At 45.1% G+C, this 8,104-nt stretch overlaps 1 pseudogene; it reads right to left on the bottom strand.

The window, feature by feature from the left end:
- Positions 1 to 1,518: 1,518 nt before the first annotated feature.
- On the bottom strand, positions 1,519 to 4,800 carry LOC119287062 (annotated as a pseudogene).
- Between the last annotated feature and the right edge of the window lie 3,304 nt (positions 4,801 to 8,104).

Genomic DNA, 8,104 nt, shown 5'->3' with positions numbered 1-8,104 from the left:
CATTCAATGCAATGTCAGGGTCCTTGCCCTTTATTTAATATTTTCCGAGGCTTCTGAAAATTCTGTCGACTCAATTTCCTTTGAATTTAACATGATGCATGGATAAAGATACAACTATTTGCAAAGAATTTATAGGGATGTGACAGCAAGTTGACACGAGGTGGCGGCTTTACTTGTTAAAACATGACAACTTTGTCGTAGTTTGTTTTTTGGCAGAAATATTGTCATGTTTGTCAATCTCGCGTGAACTAAAATTGTCATAAAAAACGATCGGATGGTCATGCTTAAAATATGAACGTTCGAGATTTATCATTTTCGTATTTTTTAAATAAACATGATGAATTGTCTACATTTTGTTTTACTTTTTTTTACATTTTGTTTTACAATAAATATGAATTTATGCTCCATAATACTCCCTCCTCCGTCCTACTCGCTCTGTTCCAAAGTACTTGTCTTAGATTTGTCTAGATAAGGAAGTATCTAGCACTAAAATGAGTCTAGATACATCCGTATCTAAACAAGTCCAAGACAAATAATTCGGAACGGAGAGAGTATAATGTAAGATGTTTTTTGACAGTGTACTAGTGCCAAAAAAACGTCTTACATGATGAGGGAGAAAAAAAAAGCCATTACTGTATCCGTGTGGACACGGTTGTGCTCGTACAGAGGCCCAAGCCGGCCGTGCGGCCTCCGCACTCGCCATGGCGAGAGAGTGCGTGCCAGACCGCCGCCGCCGCCACCCTCGTGGAGGAGCGCTCGTTGCAACGGCCTTCGCCGCAGCCAGCACATGCTGCTGTCGCTGGATGAGCATCACCGCCGCCGCATCGCGCCTCTCGGCAGCAGCCAACAGGTTACTTTTGCCCTTTCCACGGAACGCGCCCAACGTGTTCGGCGATTTGCCTACGCACGGACTGACGCTTGAGATGCTTGGAAGAAGTTGCACCTGAGGCTCAGGTAACTCCAGGACTCGTATATGCTCATTAGAAAAATCCTGAAATTGTCATTTTTCTTAATGGTAGTTTTGGAACCCAACAGATTTTTTTACAAGGTTTGTGTTTTGTGCAAATAACTCTGCAGCCATACCTACAGTTTATAGTTCCAGAGAAGTGCACAGAACAATTTTATTGCTCCCTCCGATCCATATTAATTGTCGCTGGTTTAGTACAAAGTTAAAGATTAATATGGATCGGAGGGCTACCAGATTACATTCTCGAATTATTGTCCTACTAGATTATAAGCGGACGAGAAGCCCTACCTGAATATATTTCTCATACCTGCAAAGCAGCAGAAAAATCCCACTGCATAGGGGGGGGGGTACAAGTGGTAAGGTTTCAGATTACAGGGGAATCAGAGGTTCTAGGTAGGGGATCCAGGCCAGTATGCCTCCCTGTTCGTGAGCTTCAGTCTACTGTCCTGGTACAATTGACTATGAAAGTAACCTTAAAGACGATCAGAATATTCTATCACAACAACCCCCTAACTGGATCATCTTTATGAAAAGAAAACCACTTGGGGTCCTTTATTTTTTGCATGAAAAATACCACTTTGAATGATCTCATCAGTTAACCATACTCTGATTTGCATCAAATGATCTCTTGAAGTTGTGGGGGCATAACCAGCTCATCCGCCCACACCAAAGAACTTATTTAATTTTGTCTCAAATTCTTCTCTTGGTTTGAAGTTGGCTGCTAAGTACAGAGAATAGGCGGAAGTAAAACCATATATACAACGATAAAAATTGAAGTTTCAGTTTATTATCTATCATTCTGATGGATAATGCTGTGCGCCATCCACAGATACTGCATAGAAGCCATCTTTGTTGTGATATGATAGGAAAGTCAATAAGCTTCTGTCCAGTGTCCACCATTTTGTGTCAAGAAGTTGTCTTCTCTCTATGCCTCATGGAGTAGTGCACAAATTGCGCCAGATTCAGTAAGCTAAGAGCAGCCATCATCCAGAAGAAATAGTCCAAGTGCCCTTCATTCAGATTATCCGGGATCCATCCAGGCGCACCACCGTGCTTCGTGGCCACCGCAACAACACTAAATACGAGTGCGTTGAAGTAAGCCGCGGACGCAACTGCAAGCTGCGAGAATGCTGCACAAAGGCTCTTCATGGTGTAAGGGGACTCATCGTAGAAGAACTCCACCATTCCGATTCCTGCGAAAACCCCAGTTGTACCTTGCATTACATATGCAGGAACTTGCCACAGAATGCTCACTGGCACAGGCACATTCTGGTCTGCCAGGCCACTGGCTTGCGCGATGGCCAGCCTTTTCATCTCAAGCATTGCTGAGTACACCATGGTCAGCATGGACAGTGCAAAGCCAATTCCAAGGCGCTGCGTCTGCGAGAAGCCCTTCGCCTTGCCGGTATAACGCCGCACGAGTGGCACTAGCACGGATTCGTAGATGAAAACCCCAATAAGGACGCTGAACACGCTGACAATAGAGAGGGAGGCAGGTGGGATTGCAAACTGGCCGACGTGGTTGTCCATGACCATCCCCTGCTCGATAAATGTCGATGCGCTCTGCCCAGCGACTGAGTAGAAGATCACGAACGACGCCCAGACGGGTAACATCCGTAGCAGTATCTTCAGCTCCTCAACTTGGGTCACTGTGCAGAGACTCCATGAACACATCGGCAACGCCGTGCATGTCTTGTCTAACGGGGGCAGCACCGCGGCAGCCTTGTCTAGAAACCTGAAGAATGCAATCACATAATTATAACTTATATATAAGAGGTAAGGTCTCGCACTTTAAGTTTACTCATAGATGCAGTTTCTAGATATCGTTTTGTAGCAAATTTTCTGACGAAAATGCCTTTTGGAGCTCGGCCTCCATGGAGGCCGGTTTTTGAAAAACACAAAATTCATGAAAATTCATACTTTTACAATTCAAAAAAATCTGAAAAAAATTACAGATATACATGGAGGCATAACACACATGTGTGTAAATTTTTGGGACGAAATACGTTGAAATGAAGGCTGTGCAAAAAAGACAAATCTGAGGCTTTTTAACACATGTTACTATTCATCCTCAAAGTTCAGAAATTTGTCTTTTTTGTGTAGGTCGCATTTCGAAGTATTTCATCTTGAATTTTTACATGCACATACATTTCATCCGTGTATAGTTGCATATTTATTTTCAGAATTTTTTGAAGTCAAAAAGTTTGAATTTTGAATTTTTCAAAAATAAAGGGCTCCATGGTGCTCGGTCACCAAAACGCCCTACTCATTTTCTGATATCTTTTGTGCTTGCAAAAAAGATGTCACACCTCACAATTGCACAAAAAGATGTCATAGCTCAATGAAATAACTTGTTTCTAAATGTCAAATTTAGACTATGGATTGATTTTAGTAATGCAATAATTGAAGTACCTGAATTGATTCGTATGCTGAATATTGTGACTTGATTCAGGTGCTGATGACGAACTGGTCGGCTCGTACAAGGACGATATATCATCTGGCAGTTGCACATGCCACTTCCTGACGGCCGCAACAAGCACCTGACAGATGCTCGTGAATGGGCTTGCTGTTTCCTGAACCTGTACACTCTGGAGCCACCAACAAACACTGCTAGGCCCAAGGCCATGAGCACCGTTGGGATCGCGAAACTGAGCCCCCACCAACCATTGTCCTGCAGCCAAACAAGCAGTGTGCTCGACAGAAGGGAGCCGAGATTGAGCAGGAAGTAGTACCAGTTGAAGAAGGAGCCCTTCTTCTCCAGCTCTGTCAGGTCCCCGCTGTCGAACTGGTCGGCGCCGAAGGCCGACGCGCAGGGTTTGATGCCAGCGCTCCCAAGCCCGGCAAGATAAAGTCCTAGGTACACCACCACAGCATGATGAACATCACCATGGTAGTAGGATGTCGGGACTGATGCTGAGACCGTGAGCACGAGCATCCCCTGTCAAATTTGCAGTGTTGAGAGTCGCAATTATCATTACAGAGATCTGGTGGGTTAGCTGTGCTGTGCTAGCCGTACTTACAATGGTGTAGACCGGAAGGGAAACAACCATCATCCAGTATCTTCCCAGATATGTGTCAGCCAAGAAGGCCCCAATAAGTGGCGCGAGGAAGCATGCGCCAACCCAGGCAGAGACATCCCGCGCGGCGGCGACCTTGCTTTCGTGGAGCACCGTGGTGAGGTAGGTCACCAAGTTGGACACGATTGCAAAGAAGGCGACGCATTCGCAAAACTCGACGCCTGAGATGCGTTGAGGGGGTCAGCAGCAAAAAGAGAAGAAGAGAAAAAACAGGAGCAGTTTGCATGAGTGAATCGCTCTTGTCTGGTACCTAAAATCATGTAGCACGCCCTCCAATTGCCTGTGTTGTGCTTCAGAGCAGGCTGATTGTTGATGTCAACAGATCCATCGCTGGTGTATTCTGAACCTACATCCTACATCACAGTACCAGGACATCCAGTTTGGAAAATTGAAACTGTAAATCTCTCGCGGAGGACTGACAAGGAGTAAGAGAAGAAGAGAAGTGGAGTGTAAGACAGTATACCTGATTAAGCAGCGGTTGCAGATGTAGCAGGGGCCTCTCCTCGTCTGCTGCTGCTTCCATGTCTGCTTACAAGATGGAGCAGAAGGAGGGTCGAGGAAAGGAGCTCGGCATCGCCTAAAAGTTACCTGCATGTGCTCTTGTCTACTTTTGGTCTGAAGACTGGTAGGTTGCTTCCAAATCAGTGGTAGGGTCACTAAGATATATGGTAAAAAGGTGGCAAGTTCATTCCAAATCAAGGGATCGCGTGTGTTGTGACTGCATTTTCTTTTCTGGTGAGTGAACTATGATTGAAGGGTCGATTTTAGCTACAGACCACAGACATATCCCCCCCCCCCTCTCTCTCTCTCTCACTCACTCATTAGCAACAGTGTTATTCTCCAACTTTTGTACTCCTTCCGTTCTGAATTACTTGTCGCAAGTATCGATGTATCTATATGTATTTTAGTTCTAAATACATCCATTTCTGCGACGAGTAATTTGGAACGGAGGGAGTAGGAGGCTAGGAGGTAAATTTGTTTTTCTTTGATTCTGTTCAACACCAGTATATATGTGGACCTAACAATTTTTTATTTTTTTTACTTTTGAAATCACAAGGAGCAGACACAAACCGTTGCAAAGACAATCAATGGCGCTGGTGGTGGCCTGAGGAACCAGTTACTATGAGTCTCTGACTATTGATTGATTATGTCGGAGGGATGGTTAAAATAAAGAGATGCGACGAAAACTTGAAAGGTGGAGGGATGGCGATGGTGGTGTCCATATGCACATAGGGCCCACAAGACGTTCCCACCTGCAGCAGGCAGCCAACTCTTTTCTGCCCACTATTGCCTCAGGTATTTGCATTTATAAGAGATATTGACTACATAGGATAGGAACACGTGTGCAGGCTTAACAACACTCATCAGAATTATCAAACCACCCTCTAAACTTGGAATTAGGGAGTGATAAACAACAGATGTGATGCTGTCCTGGCCTACTCCTTCCAACACCTTTAGGCTCATCAGTTAATTCCATCTTTTACTCCATAATTTTACAGTAATTACTACCCATTGAGAAGAGCATATATGCAACCTATGAAATTTATTAGAGCATCTACAGCCGGAAGAGGTTTTGTAGCACCGGGGTGCTCCAGCCCCTATATGAATGTTAAGTTGAAAAAAATACCAAGAAAAGAAAACGGGATTTAGGGATATCAAACTTGGGTCTCCAATCTACTTTCGTGTGAAATTTCATGAAAAGAATACCAGAAAACATATTTGTGGCAAAAAAGACGAAAAATTACTATGTATAGAAGAAGCTGTTTGGATGGATTTTAGTCCGAGCTGTATTTTCTTAAACAGAGTCCCACGTGTCTGTTGGGTTAATGTTCAACCGAGCTAGTATAACAATCGGAGGCATGAGGCGCACCACATGCCCGGTCCATACTCCCGCAAACATCCTCTAACTTTGCATTTGGTTTATGGGAATTCGGACACACAAACGCATCCGACATTTTACACCGCTTTGGATAGTAAAAAAACGTCCCGATGCGTCCGTTCAAACGGTTGCAGGTGTTTTATGGCACCGCCATGGAGATTCCCTAAGAGCATCTACAGCCGGGTGCCCCAAACTTGCTTCTAACGCCCGGGCGGACAAGCCGGTTACTGATCGGCCACGAAATTTCGACCCAGACGGGCGCCTTAAACGAGCCTCAAACGCCCGGGCCAGTCCTGTCAGTTTTCTGTTTAAATAGTCTAAACGATCATCAACCGAAATTGGTAGTTTCTAGTGACAGATTAAGAAATTTTCGGTAGTTTTCGGTCAAAATTTTAAAAGTGGTAGTTCTGTGGGACGCCGACCCCTAAACTAGTAGTTTTTTTTGTCAAACACTCCAGAAATTTTTGGTAGTTTTCGGTCAAACAACGTCATCCTAGTTTGAAAATTACGCGCAGATACAATAGCTTCTTAGATGTCGTCGGATATGAGATCCAATGGCTCTCGGATGCCCGTTTCACGGTAGCACCTAAGAGCCGGTAGCACCAGATATTTTCCCCTCGATCTTACTGCATCCAACTATACGTGTCAGGTTCATTCGAAACCTCACTGCAACTGCCTTCGTCGTGAATGAGTCAAAGCAAAAATCAATCTTTTTATTTGCAGCTGCAATGAACTTTTCATGATGGTCTCGTATGAACCGTTCCTGGAGCGTGTCCACATCAAAACCTGCATCAATGTTTACCTTAACGTAGTCATATCTTCGTTTCAACCAAGCGGCTGATCTCACTTCGGCCTTAGGACTGTATGAGATAATATAGTTAGCTGCCAAACATCTCACTGCCATATTAATTTCAGTAGCATTTCGTGTTCCTTCTCTGTGTGTCAACTTACAGTGCTCATACCACAAGTAGCAGGCTGTCATCGGTGTCGCCACTGTTTCTTTCAACTTTGGTAGCCCAAGCAAGCACTTGGACATCTTGCTCAGGAATGCACAACAGATACTCCAAAGTCACTTCACCTGCCTTGTCGACTAGCAAGGCCTTTTTGATGATCTCATCGATCCCAAGGAGCTTCCAAACCTCCACGTCAGCCTTGCATTCAAATAGTAGGTGTCTTGTTGTATTCGGGCCAAGTTGCACGCAGGGCGGCTCGGGTTTATCTTCAAATGTTTGTTCGTCAAAATAGCACGACAGAGAATAGCGCTATGGAGCGCCGTCCGAATGAAGATTTTAAACTTGGCTGGACAGGTTAAGTTCCAAACTGAGTCCCACGTGTCTGTTGGGTTAATGTTCAACAGAGCTAGTATAACGATCGGAGGCATGAGGCGCACCACGTGCCCGCTCCATCCTCCCGCAAACCTCCTCTAAATTTGCATTAGGTTTGCGTGAATTCCCAGATTTACGACGCCGTTTTGGACAGTAAAAAACGTCCAGATACGTGGAGATGCCCTTTGCTCGCCCCAGCCGCCTGCCCTGCCTTGCCTGCCAAACGAGCGCATGCAAAGTCTCAGGGCTGTGGACCTTTCTTGGCCACGCATGCATCGCAGCAACAACGACCAACGTTGTTTTAGATACATCTATTTCTGCGACGAGTAATTTGGAACGAAGGGAGTAGTACGAGAGTCCAAGTTCACCACCCATGCATGCCTCTTCTTTAGCGAACCAGTCACTTGAGACTTGACCTGCACACACACTTGATTCAGATTTTCAGGCATGCATGCGCGCACTGACCAGACGACGCATGAGTAAGCTGCACGTGGTGCATAGTGGATACGTACATGTGGCGGTCGTGGCTCCAATTCTTTGACCCCATGCATTCAGTTTTGTGCCCAGCTCGGACAAAGCTACACCAACCAGAGTTGACAATGCGCATGTGTGCAGCGTCTGGTCCGATGTGTGACGCAACAGCTGCGATTTGGGACTCGGCGAGGGGAGACCTTGCTGTGAAAATGTTTGGCAGAAACGTATTTGGCTACAGGTCAAATCAAGTCGGCGCGACGCGACTCTTCATCTTCTTGTTCCTGTATACTTCCTCCGTTCCTAAATATTTGTCTTTCTAGACATTTCAAATGACTACCACATACGGATGTATGTAGACATATTTTAGAATGTAGATTCATTT

The sequence above is a fragment of the Triticum dicoccoides genome, chromosome 4A (assembly GCF_002162155.2).
Source record: "Triticum dicoccoides isolate Atlit2015 ecotype Zavitan chromosome 4A, WEW_v2.0, whole genome shotgun sequence".
Classification (NCBI taxonomy): domain Eukaryota; kingdom Viridiplantae; phylum Streptophyta; class Magnoliopsida; order Poales; family Poaceae; genus Triticum; species Triticum dicoccoides.
This window is presented reverse-complemented; position numbering and strand designations above follow the sequence as displayed.